We start from the raw sequence: 15,511 nt of genomic DNA, 5'->3' as shown, positions 1-15,511 counted from the left end.
ACTGGTCCCATTGAGAATCACTAGAGTCAGAATAAATTCTTATTGGTTATTCTGTTAGTTGTTGAACAGAAGCCAACAGTTGCCACTTGCCTTTTATCCCTCATCCTTACTTGCAGAAGTACGACAATTTTCCCTTGTTTTGCAGTTGTTTATTATGTTAGGATGGTTTTTGATAGAACCATTAACCATCTTTGTTTACGTTGATTTAAAGAAGTTGTGCCTTTTAAATTTGTTGCCAGTCATCCTCATTGGCCTTAGGAGAACTATCACAGAAGTACAGCAGTGTGAGAACAGGATTATCTCTCTCTAAAGCTGTGCCTGATCTCCTCTCTAGTAGTTTTTAACAATATATCCTATGCAAGGGAAAAGTGGCAGGGCTGTTCAGCCATCTGATATTAGGAGGGGACATTGACACAGTCATAAGAATACACCAGTAGTGTTCTGCCAGTCCTCCACCATCAGTACTCCTGCACCATGAAGGAAGTTGTTATCAGTATGGAAGCAGTCTCTGCAGATGAGATCATGCAGCTGGATAGGTGGCAAAACTTCCAGCACTGGCATTAAGATCTATATTTGCACCAGTGCTACACCATCTAGTGCCTGAGTCTATTCTGAGTCTGTTCATTGTGCTGTGGAAGCTGGGTTCTAAGAGCTGGTTTATTTCAAGGTTGTTTCCTATGTGGATAGAATGGTGCTGCCGAGTAGTTGAAAATGAACTATGCTAAGGGCCAACCTACACATTACACTCAAGTATGTATGATGAAACCTTGAAGACTGCTAGGCAAAGGAAGCTTCACAAATGGATGAATTTTAGCAACAGGGGTGCTTTAGTAGTTTTATACTGTTTTTCTCCCCAGTGGTACTCAAAGTGGCTTATAAAATGAATACAAAACTACTATTTAAATGAAACTGAACATATAAACAGTACAGTGCTCCAACGTCATGGGGAAGAGGCTATCTGTGGTTCAGTGGTAAAGCATCTGCTTTGGCTGTGCATAAGCTTAAATGCCTGTAACGAAGGAGGGGACAGAAGCTCAGTACAGGTTACACTCAGCTAGAGGAGATATTCCCAGCTTTCCTCTCCTATCCCTGTCATCTTTTCTTTATCGACTGCTTTTCTATTGGAACTTTCTCCAAGCCTTATTAAACACTTGTAGGATAAGAACATAAGAACATAAGAACTAGCCTGCTGGATCAGACCAGAGTCCATCCAGTCCAGCATTCCGCTACTCGCAGTGGCCCACCAGGTGCCCCTGGGAGCTCACATGCAGGACGTGAAAGCAATGGTCTTCTACTGCTGCTGCTCCTGAGCACCTGGTCTGCTAAGGCATTTACAATCTGAGATCAAGGAGGATCAAGATTGGTAGCCATAGATTGACTTCTCCTCCATAAATCTGTCCAAGCCCTTTTTAAAGCTATCCAGGTTAGTGACCATCACCACCTCCTGTGGCAGCATATTCCAAACACCAATCACACGTTGTGTGAAGAAGTGTTTCCTTTTATTAGTCCTAATTCTTCCCCCCAGCATTTTCAATGAATGCCCCCTGGTTCTAATATTGTGAGAAAGAGAGAAAAATTTCTCTCTGTCAACATTTTCTACCCCGTGCATAATTTTATAGACTTCAATCATATCCCCCCTCAGACGTCTCCTCTCCAAACTAAAGAGTCCCAAACGCTGCAGCCTCTCCTCATAGGGAAGGTGCTCCAATCCTTCAATCATTCTCGTTGCCCTTCTCTGCACTTTTTCTATCTCTTCGATATCCTTTTTGAGATGTGGCGACCAGAACTGAACACAGTACCCGAAGTGCGGTCACACCACTGCTTTATATAAGGGCATGACAATCCTTGCAGTTTTATTATCAACTCCTTTCCTAATTATCCCCAGCATAGAGTTTGCCTTTTTCACAGCTGCCATGCATTGAGTTGACATTCCCATGGAACTATCAACTAAGACGCCCAAATCCCTTTCCTGGTCTGTGACTGATAGCACTGACCCCTGTAGCCTGTATGTGAAGTTTGGATTTTTTGCCCCTATGTGCATCACTTTACATTTAGCTACATTGAACTGCATTTGCCATTTCTGGGCCCACTCACCTAATTTATCAAGGTCTGCTTGGAGCTTTTCGCAATCCTTTGTGGTTCTTACCACCCTACATAATTTGGTATCATCTGCAAACTTGGCCACCACACTACCCACCCCTACTTCCAGGTCATTTATGAATAAGTTAAAGAGCACTGGTCCCAAAACGGATCCTTGGGGGACACCACTCCCTATATCTCTCCATTGTGAGAACTTCCCATTTATACCCACCCTTTGTTTCCTGTTCCTCAACCAGTTTTTAATCCATAGGAGGACTTCTCCTCTTATTCCTTCATTGCTGAGTTTTCTCAACAGTCTCTGGTGAGGAACTTTGTCAAAAGCCTTTTGGAAAACCAAGTAGACAATGTCCACCGGTTCACCCCTGTCCACATGCCTGTTTACACCCTCAAAGAACTCTAGTAAGTTTGTAAGACAGGACTTGCCTCTACAAAAGCCATGCTGACTCTTCCTCAGCAGGTCTTGCTTTTCTACATGTTTAATAATTTTACCTTTAATGATAGATTCTACTAATTTACCAGGAACAGATGTCAAACTGACTGGCCTGTAATTTCCTGGGGCCCCCCTAGACCCTTTCTTAAAGATTGGTGTGACATTGGCCATCTTCCAGTCTTCAGGGATGGAGCCTGATTTCAGGGATAAGTTGCATATTAATGTGAGAACATCAGTAATTTCATGCTTGAGCTCTTTAAGAACTCTTGGATGAATGCAATCTGGGCCAGGGGATTTGGTAGCATTTAGTTTATCAATGGCTGCCAGAACTTCTTCCTTGTCTACCACTAACTTCGCTAGTTCCTCAGATTCACCTCCTAAGAAGCTTGGTTCAGGTGCAGGAATTTTCCTCACCTCTTGGGTGAAGACAGATGCAAAGAATTCATTCAGCTTCTCTGCAATCTCCCTGTCATCTTTTAGCACACCTTTTGTTCCTTCATCAACTAACGGGCCTACCGCTTCCCTAGCTGGCTTCCTGCTTTTGATGTACTTGGAGAACTGTTTGTTGCTAGTCTTGATGTTCGCAGCCATGCGTTCCTCATAATCCTTTTTTGCCTCCCTTACAGCTAACTTGCTTCTCTTTTGCCACCATTTGTGTTCTCTCTGGTATTCTTCATCAGTTAAGTTGGACTTCCATTTTCTAAAAGACATCTTTTTTTCCCTAATAATTTCCTCAGCCTCCCTTGTTAACCATGGTGGCTTTCTTTTGGACTGGGCGCTGCCTTTCCTAACCTGCGGAACACATTCCAGATGAGCTTTTAAGACTGTGCTTTTAAATAACCTCCAAGCACTTTGGACATTTTTGACTCTCTTGATTTTCCCTTTCAGCTTCCTGCGCACTATCCCCCTCATCTTTGAGAAATTTCCCTTTCTGAAGGCGAATGTAACTACATTAGTAGTTGTCACTTGTTCGCATGCAGAGATACTGAATCTGACAGCATTGTGGTCACTGTTCCCTATCGGCTGAACAACACTGACTTCCCGCACCAGGTCCTGGGTCCCACATAGAATTAGATCTAGGATCACCTCTCCCCTGGTTGGTTCTACAACCATCTGCTCTAAGCCACAGTCATTTAGCATATCCAGGAATGTTCTCTCCTTACTATGACCTGAACATGCATTTTTCCAGTTTATGTGGGGATAGTTAAAATCGCCCATTACCACGACATTTTTGCTTTTGTTGGCCTCTCTAGTGACTGGCTTGTGTGGATTTTCCAGGCTTTGCGACTGTGATCTAGTAGTTTTTGCTCCTAATGTTTTGGCTGCATCTATGGCTGTCATCTTCAGAGGCATATCAAAGTAAGATGTGTTTTCCTTACCGTGATATGCTTCTGAAGATGCCAGCCATAGACGCAGGCTAAATGTTAGGACCAAAAATTACCAGCCTATGGCCACACAGCCGAAAAACCCCACAACAGTCAGTTGATTCTGGGCATGAAATCCTTCAACATTACACTTGTAGGACTACCTTGCAAATATATGTTTGAGACATAATAGAGGAAATAATGGTTGTGGGAAGGAAGAGTTGCACAGCAGGAAGGGAATGAGTTAAGCTCCCTAACCCATCTTGTCTGTTGGGAATGAGTGAATGAGTCACTTGCTCCTGACAGCTTCTCTACTTAGAAGCAGCTGCCTTGGGGAGTTTACATACAGATGTGTCTGTTATGTGTCATTTGGCCTCTTAGTACATGGCATTTTACTTCAGAATATAAACATTTTATCCATGTATCAAGCAATTCTCGAAATAGATGCCTTATTATTTTCCACCAAAGGCTACATCTTTTTAAATATGTACATGTAGTTTAAGACTCTCTCAAGGGGCTTTCAAATCTAACAAATGCTTTGATTTTTTCCCCCAAATTCCTGCTTTACTGTTTGTGTGCAGTTTCAAACAGTTTTTTTATTTTACTATCTTAAAATTCATTATGTAATACCAGGAAGCCAGTTTCTCTCACAGATGGGGCTATAAATATTGGGTGAAATTGGTTAAAGGTTTGTAATTTTGTTTTAGAACCAACTTCATTCAACACAATATTAAATTGAGTGAAATTTATGTGAAAGGCAAGAGGCATGACATGTTTTGTAACAATGTGAGGACAGAACATTGTGTAAAATCAATATGGCTTTCCCATATTATGTATTTTGTTAAAGAAAATTATCTATGACACCATAAGACACAGAATTAAAAAAAGAATTAAGTGCATAAGTTTTAATATTTTTGTAATATTTGAGAACATGGTAGAAAATACAAAATGGTTTGTCTCAGTCATTTAGCCTGCCAGTGATCCTCTTAATGTGGTGGTAGAATGGAATCTTGTCCAGAACGTTGGGCTTGAGTGTCATCAACATGCAGATGACACCCAGCTCTATGTTTCATTATCCAATCCTCCAGATGTGTATGTCTTGGTTTTGAACTGGTGCTTTGAGGCTGTGGTCAGGTGGTGAAGGCAGAACAAACTGAAGCTGAATCCAGACAAGACAGGGCTAGCATGTGATTAAGCAGCAGACTGTGGAGAATTGGGTTTGCGAAGGACTGAAGGACTGGGTAGTCTACATGGGATCACCAGGAAAACAAATGAACATTTTGCAAGGAAATAGCAATCAGATGAGCTGCAAGCAGAGGAAACTTCCGCGGGAAACAAATGCAGCTAATGGCAGCAGCACTGACTCTCAAACTGGCGAAAATGGGGGTGTGCAAGCTGCTGCAAAAATGAAAGCAAGTGCTCTAATGGGGTGGGGTGGAAGGTGGGAAAAATAAAACATCTGCTATGCAGACAAAAAAAAGGCTCCTAAGAACGTTTTATTTGTGCTGTGCAGAAAGAAAAAGCCAAGTTGCTCCTTTTCAAGATGTCCTAAAGATGTCTTATTTGGGCTGTGCAGAATGGACCAACTTATTTGGAAAGACTTTCTCCCCAATAAAGGTCACCTCCTGAATCATTACACCACAGCTTTGCTCCTTCGATAAGAATACTGTAAAAATTCTGTTTTTGTGCACTTGGTGAAATAATAGAAGTGCAGGGGTCTTCCTAATAACCTCTGGTAGACTATTCCACTGCATAGGCGCTACCACAAAGAATGTGCGTGAACAAGCAATTGTTGATTATACCTGTTTGCAGTGTAGCACCTTCAGAAAGCTGTGCTCAGATTAGGGAATCTATTGAAGCAGAATATAGCAGGAGAGGCAGTCCTTCAGGGATGTAGTTCCAATGTTTTAAAGGGCTTTCAAGGTGATAGCTAGCACCTTGTACACTGATCAGTTATGAAGTATGCATGTTTCCATGTACAACCCATCTGTCTCCTTAAAACAGCAGCGTCAAACATGTGTCCTGGGGGCCAGATCTGACTTACTGAGAGAGCTTATCAGGCCCATGAGCCAGCTGAAGAAACAGTTGCCCACCCTGCTTCTGATCTGGCCAGTTAAGGCTGCTGCAGGCTTGCCAGTCCAGGCACCCACACTACTCCCTAGTGCCAACCACCTCCCCTACTGCCATTCTGGGCTGGTGAGCCACCCCAGTGTTGATCTGACCAGGAACATTTACCTCATCATAATAGCTGTAAGTCATCTGAAATGAACGTTTTCCAGTTATTATCAACTTTTGGACAAGAATGTTAAAAATCTGCAACTTTCAAAATATTGTGCCAGTCTGATTCCCATTTTTTTCCTGTTCACGTGGAGTCTACTTTTTTTTTTTTTTGCATGAGGGCGTTTTGTGCAATAGACGTCCACTTCTGGTGAATCTGCTTCTTGGTTGCTGTGGAACAGCCTAGGATGTGTGAGACTCTGATGTGCCCTCTGCTTAGTCAGGTTGCAGCTCAGAGACTGTTTACCACCAAAGAAGAAGAGTTTGGATTTATATCCCCCTTTCTCTCCTGTAGGAGACAAGAGCGACAACTGGTAATAACCTAGAATGGGTCAATGCTGGTCAAAGAAACCGAGAAGAACCTGCTGGGAGGTGCATACAGGGCACGTGAATAGGTTTGCCTGCCTCAGCCAGCAGGAGACCAGGTGGGTGGGCACAAGGGGGGTGCTGATATCATACATGTCTAAGAACTGACAGAAACATTATGGTCAATCCCCCACCCTTCAAAAGTGACATCAGTCATCTGAAGGAATTGCCTCAAACACTATGGTTTTATCATAGAACTTCCAGTGACTCCTAGACAGTCATGAAGTAGGGAAACTAGATCATTGGTATAATTCAATGTATCTCAAGTAAATGCTTGAACAAATTCTGAATACTGTAATAATGGAATAAGTGTTGGTTTCTAATTTTATTTTGTTGTGATATTTATTCCATTGAAAACCACCCTAAGTTTTGGAAGGGTGTATAGAAACTGAATGAACGAATGAACGAACAAAATGAAAAAAGTAGAACCTGACAATTTTTAAATAAAAGTTATAATTCCACTAAACAAGAAATGAAATTGTAACTGACAATCTTAAAAACTCTGAATGACACTTTATAAAGATCAAATATAGCAATAGACTGCTAAATAAAGTTTAGGCTTGTATCACAATCTGGAGCATGGATTGGGGAGTGATGGTAATGAAAAACTGGCACCAAAACAAATTCATATAATTGCTCTGACTTAAAGGCAATCTTAACTTGAAGAGCTTCATTATTATATCACAATGACAACACAAAGTGCTCTGTGTAAGATTAGAGAAATTAAACTGTTCTTAACTAATAGAAATATGAACTGTTTGAAAGAGCAGGCAAATTACATTTAAATCCATTATAAGAATAGTATGTTGCCTTAAAGCATAATGAAAAGAATCTGAGCATTAAAAGCTTGATCTGACAGAGTGTTTTAAGATGAGATTCTCTTATGCAAGTAGTTCTATTGGTGTCTCAATCATTATGCCCAAAGCCTTTGAAATCCCAGGGCTGTGTGATGCCACACTGGGGCACACCCAGCCGTTGGCAAGCCCAGAGCTGAACCGCAGGAGAGATTTCAATTTAAATCAGGCCTATAGCCAGTTAACATCATTCAAGAAAATTAAAATGAAATAAAATTCCACCTCAGGGTGGGGCCCTGGAGAAAGGTCTGGGCCCTCTTCTTGGCTCTATGTAACCATTCAATATCTCAGCAAGCATTTCAAAACACTTTAATGGATTTTATAAGGTTAAAGACTTTTTATACTACAAGTATTTGCTCAGGTTAAGTTACCGGTATTTGAAATGTATTAGTTCATTGACATGGGGAACTCAAATGTTCAACAATGCCAGTCCTTCCCTTCTGCTGTTGGGCTTCTTAGATCTTTGTAGATATTGGTACAAGCAGCATACCAAGGATTTTATCTTTACTTTACGTCTATGTGAGGTTGGAAATGGCCAGTATGTGGGAACAATGCATAAATAGAATGGTCCTGTCTTCCAAAATAGTTTTAAAAGTCAGTTAAATCCAGCATAAAGCAAACTTAATAAACTTCAGTACCAGTTAAGTGATGTCCTTCAATTTTTGATGTAAGACAGGTTTTTAAAGGGCAAGATATTACTTTGTTTACTTATTTACTTCATTTATACTCCACCTTTCTCCTCAATGGGACAAAAGCAGTTCTGTGAAGAACAATTTGCATCTGCTACTTATTGGAGACCTGTAGACTCCCAAAGCAAAATCTCATTCATAGGTCAGAGAATTTGCACATGGTATTGTTAGAAACATGGGTTCAAGACTCCTTTAAAGAACTTTGAGCAAAATTGGTGGAATCAGCAAAGTTTTATTAGAATACGTCCTTGCAAGCAACAGGCGTCTGGGTAACAGGCAGGTGTGTTGATAGCAAACAGCAGCATGATTATATTTTATTTCCCTCGGCAGGCCAGGGGTCCCTCCTCTAGGTTCCCATTGGATCATGAGAGACCAAAAGTTTACATCCTACCATGTTTGCACAAACATACCACGTGAAGTCCCGCTCCTGATTACATCTCCAATTACTCTAATTTTGCAGCCCCCAGGCCATTATTTGTTTTTATCCTCATTTGGTTATAGCCTCCTGGCAGTACCAGGTATTTCTAACCACAAACACAAGTGCAAGTTCCTTGTCAGGTCAATGTGTACTTGTCAACAACCACCCGACCTACTTTCTCAACACAGGCTTCACTTAACTATAACAGCGGCCCTATTCCATATCTTGCAGTTTTACTAACATTGCTTGCGACCCTTGGTCACAGGTGTATAACTTCTTGAATACTTGTTTGCAGATAAGCTATTATGTGGTTTCCCATGTTTCCAACTGAAGCTTCACACATGAACTTCTAAATTCTAACAATGCTTAGCCTAGCAATTTGCTTTGCAACTTGTCATAATAGTTTTTAAGCTTTGATTATAAGTTCATAATACCTGAAAAAGCAATATTTTCTTTATTGATTACAGTATCCAATTTGAATATACACTTAATATGCCACCTAAAATTGATATCTAGCTTTGCTTGTTAACCTATCTATCTATCTATCTATCTATCTATCTATCTATCTATCTATCTATCTATCTATCTATCTATCTATCTATCTATCTATCTGTCTGTCTGTCTGTCTGTCTGTCTGTCTGTCTGTCTGTCTGTCTGTCTGTCTGTCTGTCTGTCTGTCTGTCTGTCTGTCTGTCATCTATCTATCATCTATCTAGCTACTCTATTTACAAGAGATGTATGTGATCCAATTAGCACTATGGGATATCCAACTGTCTACTGGCTAGTATCTCCAGATGGAGAAGGACCATTGCTTTGCTATCCAGCCATATGCTGTTATAGTTACAAGTATTGCTAATATAATTCAGGATGCAGACCTATGCACATTTATCTGTGATGACAGCTATCTGTAATATCTTCTTCATACTGTTTTAAAACTACCGGTATTACATGAAGCAGGCTTGGAAGTGTCCTTTCTGTCATGCCCTACAATATACTTTCCTTTCCCCTTTTGTGGTCTTGCTTAACATACACACTGATGAGAGGTTTGCTGAACTCAAAAACTTCCTCTTTAAATTGCTTTTGCTTATCTTAAGTAATACAGTTATTACATTACTAAAGCTTATTTACTTAAGTAGTTCAAGCTTGGAAAAGTAATCTGTTTGATAGCGTCTCCCTTTTGAGAAAGTGCTGGACTCAACGCTGCTTTGCTGGGTGTAGTTTGAAGATGAAATACCTTTCTTTCATATGTTCACACACATCTATAATTGCAAGACATACAAGTACATGCACATATCTGTAATGGCAAGACACTATCCCCCAAATTCCTGTACATATCTATGATGGGGAAGGAAGGATTCCACTCAGCAGCTGGCTGGCTCTAGGCTGTGGGCATTGCCAATTTTGGAAAGCAGAAAGCAACTTGCCAGAACCTTTTGTTTCATACAGCAGATCTCAGGGGAGGCAAAATATACAATTCCTAAAATATACAGATGAATGATGGTGCTGTTGCCTGAGGTGGAAGCTTTGCTCCTGAATGCAGTCCTGTTCACCCCAGGAGCTACGGATTTTTTTCATCCATGTTGCAGGAAAACAACAGGCAAGACACACAATGCTGAAAGACTGGCAGAGTTCCAGCTCCATGGAGCTGCTGGCTGATTTTGGTGCTGGGAATTTAGTTTCTGTCTGCTCCTCCCTCTTGACAGCCTCAGTTGCAAACCACCTATCTCTGCCACCAAGGGGCTATTACAACGCAGTGTGTTCTGTCTTGTTTGATTTTGTACAGAATCTTTGATATTAAAGGACCTGTAAAAAGGCATACAATTGCCATACTTTGAAAGGCATCCCCAAGAAACAAAGGATCCTTTGCCACTCAAAGGCAAAACTGGATACATTTCCTTTTCAAGCTGGAAGTAAACGGATCTATGGCCCCTTCCGCACACACAAAATAATGCATTTTCAAACCACTTTCACAACTGTTTGCAAGTGATTTTGCTATTCCGCACAGCTTCAAAGAGCACCGAAAGCAGTTTGAAAGTGCATTATTCTGCATGTATGGAATGAGTCTATGTCTGGGTAATCCTAATAAAGGCAGGAAGGGGAGAACATATTGGATTTGTTGTGCCCATTCTGTGATTATTCAAATGTGATGCTCTGCCAGTATGCTTTGGATGCTGGCAATGTGAATTACCTGAACAATGATGTTGTATGTTAAAGCCATTCCCATATATCGCTGCTAGTTCATGTAGAACGGTGGTGTTTTGTGGCTACCTGTAGAATATTTTGTACCATTTGTATGCACTTTTTCTTCAGAGGAATTTCTTTTATAGTGTAACCCATGCAGTGAGCTCTCCATTCAAGTGGAACTACCTGTTAACATTGCTAGATTTTTTTTAAAAAAAGTTCTACAAAATAGAGTGAATGAGGGTACTGCGGATGCTCAATGTGAGGATTTATTTCTCTGAAATGAGATGAAAATGTCACACAAACTAGTTTTGAAGGGATGGCACCAGTGGTGGGATTCAGCAGGTTCGCACCACTTCAGCAGAACTAGTTGTTAAAATGGTGCTTGTAAACAACCAGTTGTTAAATTATTTGAATCCCACCACTGGATGGCACCTAAATATATGTTATGGCTACCATGATCCTTAACAACTTCTTAACATCTGGAATGCTTTAAAGTGACAGGTTTAAAATTTTCTCACAAGAAGAATCAGTGTGAGAAGTAGTGTAGCCTAACCCAGTCTAAGGGAACTACGTGGGTTATTGTGAAGATAGCATGGAGGAAAGGAGAATAATGTAAGCAGCTGTAGGTTCCCATTGGGGAGAAAGCCAAGATATAAATGAAGCAAATAAATAAGAAAGCAAATATCCTTCATATTTCTTGGGGGGGGGGCACACACTAAGCTTTTGGACAGAGTGCAATATCTCCCCTTTGAATAAGATGCATTTAGTACAGAGAAGTTTTTATTCCTCCAAATTTATGTGCACTCCCAAACCTTAGGTTGAGATACAATGACTGGAACAGGATAAGAATTTGCTACTAGTCTAGATACAGGAAGCTGATACATTCTTTTGGCCTTAACTGGGCTCGGAATGTGGCCCTAACCACTGAGAATATCCTTTGGGGTTGCAGACAGGCAATACAATGAGACACTGATCTAGATTAGCCTTTGGATCTTACAAACGTCCTTCTGCGTTGATAAGCAGATAGACTGTAATATTTTGTACAGTGGAACCTCGAATTTAGTCCATAATCCATCCGAAAGTCATCGACTAAATTCGAAATCGACTAAATTCGAGGTGAACTTTCCCATAGGAATCAATGCAAATTCGTTCTGTTAATTCGTTAATTCAAGTTAATTCGTTCTGAACACCCAAAAATAATGGCAAAAACACAATTTTTGAGTAAAAATATAGTGTTTACTGAATATAAAAGACAACTTCACATGATGAAAAGACCATTTCAAACATTTAAGATGAACATTCAACCTGAACATGAACATTTAACCTGCAGAAACTTATTCTATGGATACCCTAACTCTTATGCACACATTCTGGAGTCACTTCCTACACACACACCCTAATTAAAGGAGCCAAAAAGTTCACCCTTTTGGTTTTCCAAAAGCTGCCCCACACAACACTAACTAAAATGAGCCAAAACTTTACTTTCTCTACTTCACTTTCTCCAGCAGCCCCCCCCCCCCGACCACACAACTAAGCACTGCACGTCAAAGGAGGCAAAATGAACATGCCACAAAGCAGGCAAAAGTTGCACCCCCTCCCCCCCACACATATCGCTCAATTACCTGGCACTAAATAAGCTTTCTCACAACAGAAACTCTCAATACTGCACAGTAGCTCTGTTCTCTGCCTGCAGTTCTCCAGCGAATTGCGCCTTAGCTGGTCCCATTACAAAAGGAAAGGGCAATTAGTTTCACTTCTAGCTTTTTTGCACCGAAACCCAAAATTAAGGCGATCGAGCAAAAAAAAAAAAAAAAAAAAAAAAAAAAAAAAAGGAATTCCAGAACCGGCAAATTTTCAGGGAAAAACATTGACTAAATTCGAAACCAACAAAATTAGAGGTCAACGAAATTCAGGGTTCTACTGTATAAGGGGTTTGGAAGTGTTATCTATATCTATAAACGTGAAATACCACTCACTGACTCACTGACTGACTCATGCACAGAACTCAAAAACCACAGAAGCCACACACATGAAATCTGGCACACCTGTTCCTCATGTACTCCAGGTGCTCACTAAGAAAGGATTTCCCAAAATATTCACTTTCACTTGATTTATTACCTATTAACTGTTTTAACTGCTCATCTCTGGCCATCTTCGTTAATATTCTAAAGGCAAACCAACTGCTCAGTCCACAGACATGCTGCTTGAACATTCTAAGGGTGACAGTTCAACACCACCAGCTTCATGTCCTTCACCAACTGCACTCTACCACCGCCCTCCACAACGCACGTGAACCTATTTGAAAACTCATTACATCATTCGATCCACAGACGGGCTGGCGGGAAATATGCTTGCATGTCACTTTCAAAGGATTCACAAACAGGCGCAAAAAAGTTAATACTTTACAGATATGTCACGCTGAAGAGTTAACCCAGACGGAGCTCTCGAAAAGTACTCCATCAACCCACCCTCACGTTAACAACACCTTTTCAGCCCAAATGCTATCAAAATATGATTACAAACCACACTGTATCACTTATGGACTACTGATGTAGCTTATTTGTCCAGGTTTTGCTTATCACGGACATCAGATTTATTACTGTGGAGAGTTTCAGTTTGTTATTGCTCTCGAAGCCTCCGATCCACCCTTATTGGCGAATTGGTAGTGGTGCTCTGGAAGTGGCGGGATGGAGTCCAGAGGAATGTGCTGCAGTGGTAGGTACGAGATCAACTCCTGCCGCTTCAACCCTACCCTGAACCTCTTCACAGCCTTCTCACTCATCAGCACCCAATTGCAGAACACTTCCTTTCTGCATCCCAAAAATACGGCTGCTTCCACATGACATCTTTTGGAGCCCACCAGGTGAAAGAGAGCAATAACACATTGCATTATAAAAAGACGACTACAGGAAGCTGGTTGGCGGTCCTTCCTCTCCCATGCAGACCTAGCCACTGTGCCAGTCCATTGCAGCGGTCACCTCCAAAGATACTAAGAGCTATTGTAACTCGCTTTACACAGGCCTTCCCTTGCGTCTGATCTGGAAGTTAAAACTGGTCCAACATGTGGCGGCTTGCCTGCTTACAGGGGGCGCCTTTTGAGATCACATTCAGCCTGTGCTGCGCCGCCTGCAATTGGCTTCCAATTGAATTCCGAGTCATCTTCAAGATGTGGGTGTTGACCTTCAAGGCCTTACACGGCCTGGGACCTTCGTACCTTCGGGACCGCATTACCCCATATATCCCTGCGTTCAGCAGAGGCAAATCTACTGGAAGTCCCTGACCCCTCGATGATGCGACTGGCCTCCACTCGGGCCAGAGCCTTTACGGCTCTGGTCCCGGCCTGGTGGAACACTCTCCCTCCAGCTGTCCAGGCCCTGCGGGATCTCGGCAATTTCTGCAGGGCCTGTAAGACTGAGTTGTTCCACCAGGCCTTTGGAGAGACCAGTCGCTGAATTGTGCCCCCTCTGTTCTCCTGTGAGGGTCCCTTTACATCTTTGGGACCCACCGTAACCCCCTCTTCCCTCGTTAGGAGGATGTAGCAATCACTGTTTTAAATTAAATTAATATTTTAGAGTTTATGGGGCTGAGTTCTTAATGTTAGGTATTTATTGGTTATTTACTCGCCCCTTTTGTTATTGTATTTTATGTTGATGTTATACACTGCCCAGAGCCCTCCGGGGATGGGGCAGTATACCAAATTGAATAAACAACAACAACAACAACAACAACAACAACAAGAAGCTGCAAAATATGCGAAACCCATCAGTCCACAGACAGGCTGTGAGGAAATATGCTGCATGTCACCCCAAAGTGCACAAACAGGCTGTAAAGAAGTATGTTGAATGTCACCCTGAAACTCATAGAGAACCTGTGATGAAGTATGCGTAGCGAAGCACAGGTGCCCTGCCAGTATTATATACCTGTAAGTTTTCTGATCGAAAATGTAAGTCTTATTATAGGTTTTTTGTGCAAGATGGAAGATTTTGTGTCATTAACCCTAAAGATTTAGTGGTGTTTCTACATTTCTTTATTCTCCTGCAACTTCATTAATGAGGCTGGAATTTTCAAGTGGAAGAACTTCTATCTTTATGTCATTCTGTTTAGATAAAGCATACCAATGAAGCCTCCAGTTAGACGTAATATCATCTAAGGCAAACTTCACGAAGGCCAGATTGTAGAATTAGCAGGGCGATGCCTGATCTAGAACTGTATGTTGAAGTGTTAATCTTTTTATTTACACGAAAGCTTCACGGCCTCAATACTTATGCGAGCTCTGCTTGGAGGTAAAACTGAAGATTTTACCCCCGGGGATAAATTCTAAGTACAGGGTCATTTGTTTCCACAGGGAATCTTGATAACAATTTAGTATAATCTGATAATTAGCTATTTTAAATGATTAAACTGAGGAAGAATATACTTTCTTCTTCAGCACATCCAGCTTCTACACCAGTGGTTCTCAACCTTCCTAATGCCACAACTCTACTGGAGGTGAATGCATTGACTTATCCTGGAGGAGTGTTTCCCAACCTTTTCGAGGTCATGGTGCCCTTCACCTCGCTCTTCATATCTCAGGGTACCCTTGAGGAAAACACCTGTTTTTAATTGATTTACTTTAATTATTAGTTACATGAGAGACATAATTGTTGTAAGCTGCCCTGAGCTTTCTAAGGGGAAGGATGGCTTAGAAATCATATTATAAATAAAAAATAAATATGGACAACTTGGAAACATCAGGTTTCTTTCTTTGTTTAGGTTATTGGTGCATTTTCTCTGTGTTTTGACATTTATATTTATTAAAATATGTATATGTGTCTTTCCTATTGTGAAAT

This window comes from Sphaerodactylus townsendi, linkage group LG08 (assembly GCF_021028975.2).
Source record: "Sphaerodactylus townsendi isolate TG3544 linkage group LG08, MPM_Stown_v2.3, whole genome shotgun sequence".
In the NCBI taxonomy this organism is placed as follows: domain Eukaryota; kingdom Metazoa; phylum Chordata; class Lepidosauria; order Squamata; family Sphaerodactylidae; genus Sphaerodactylus; species Sphaerodactylus townsendi.
This window is presented reverse-complemented; position numbering follows the sequence as displayed.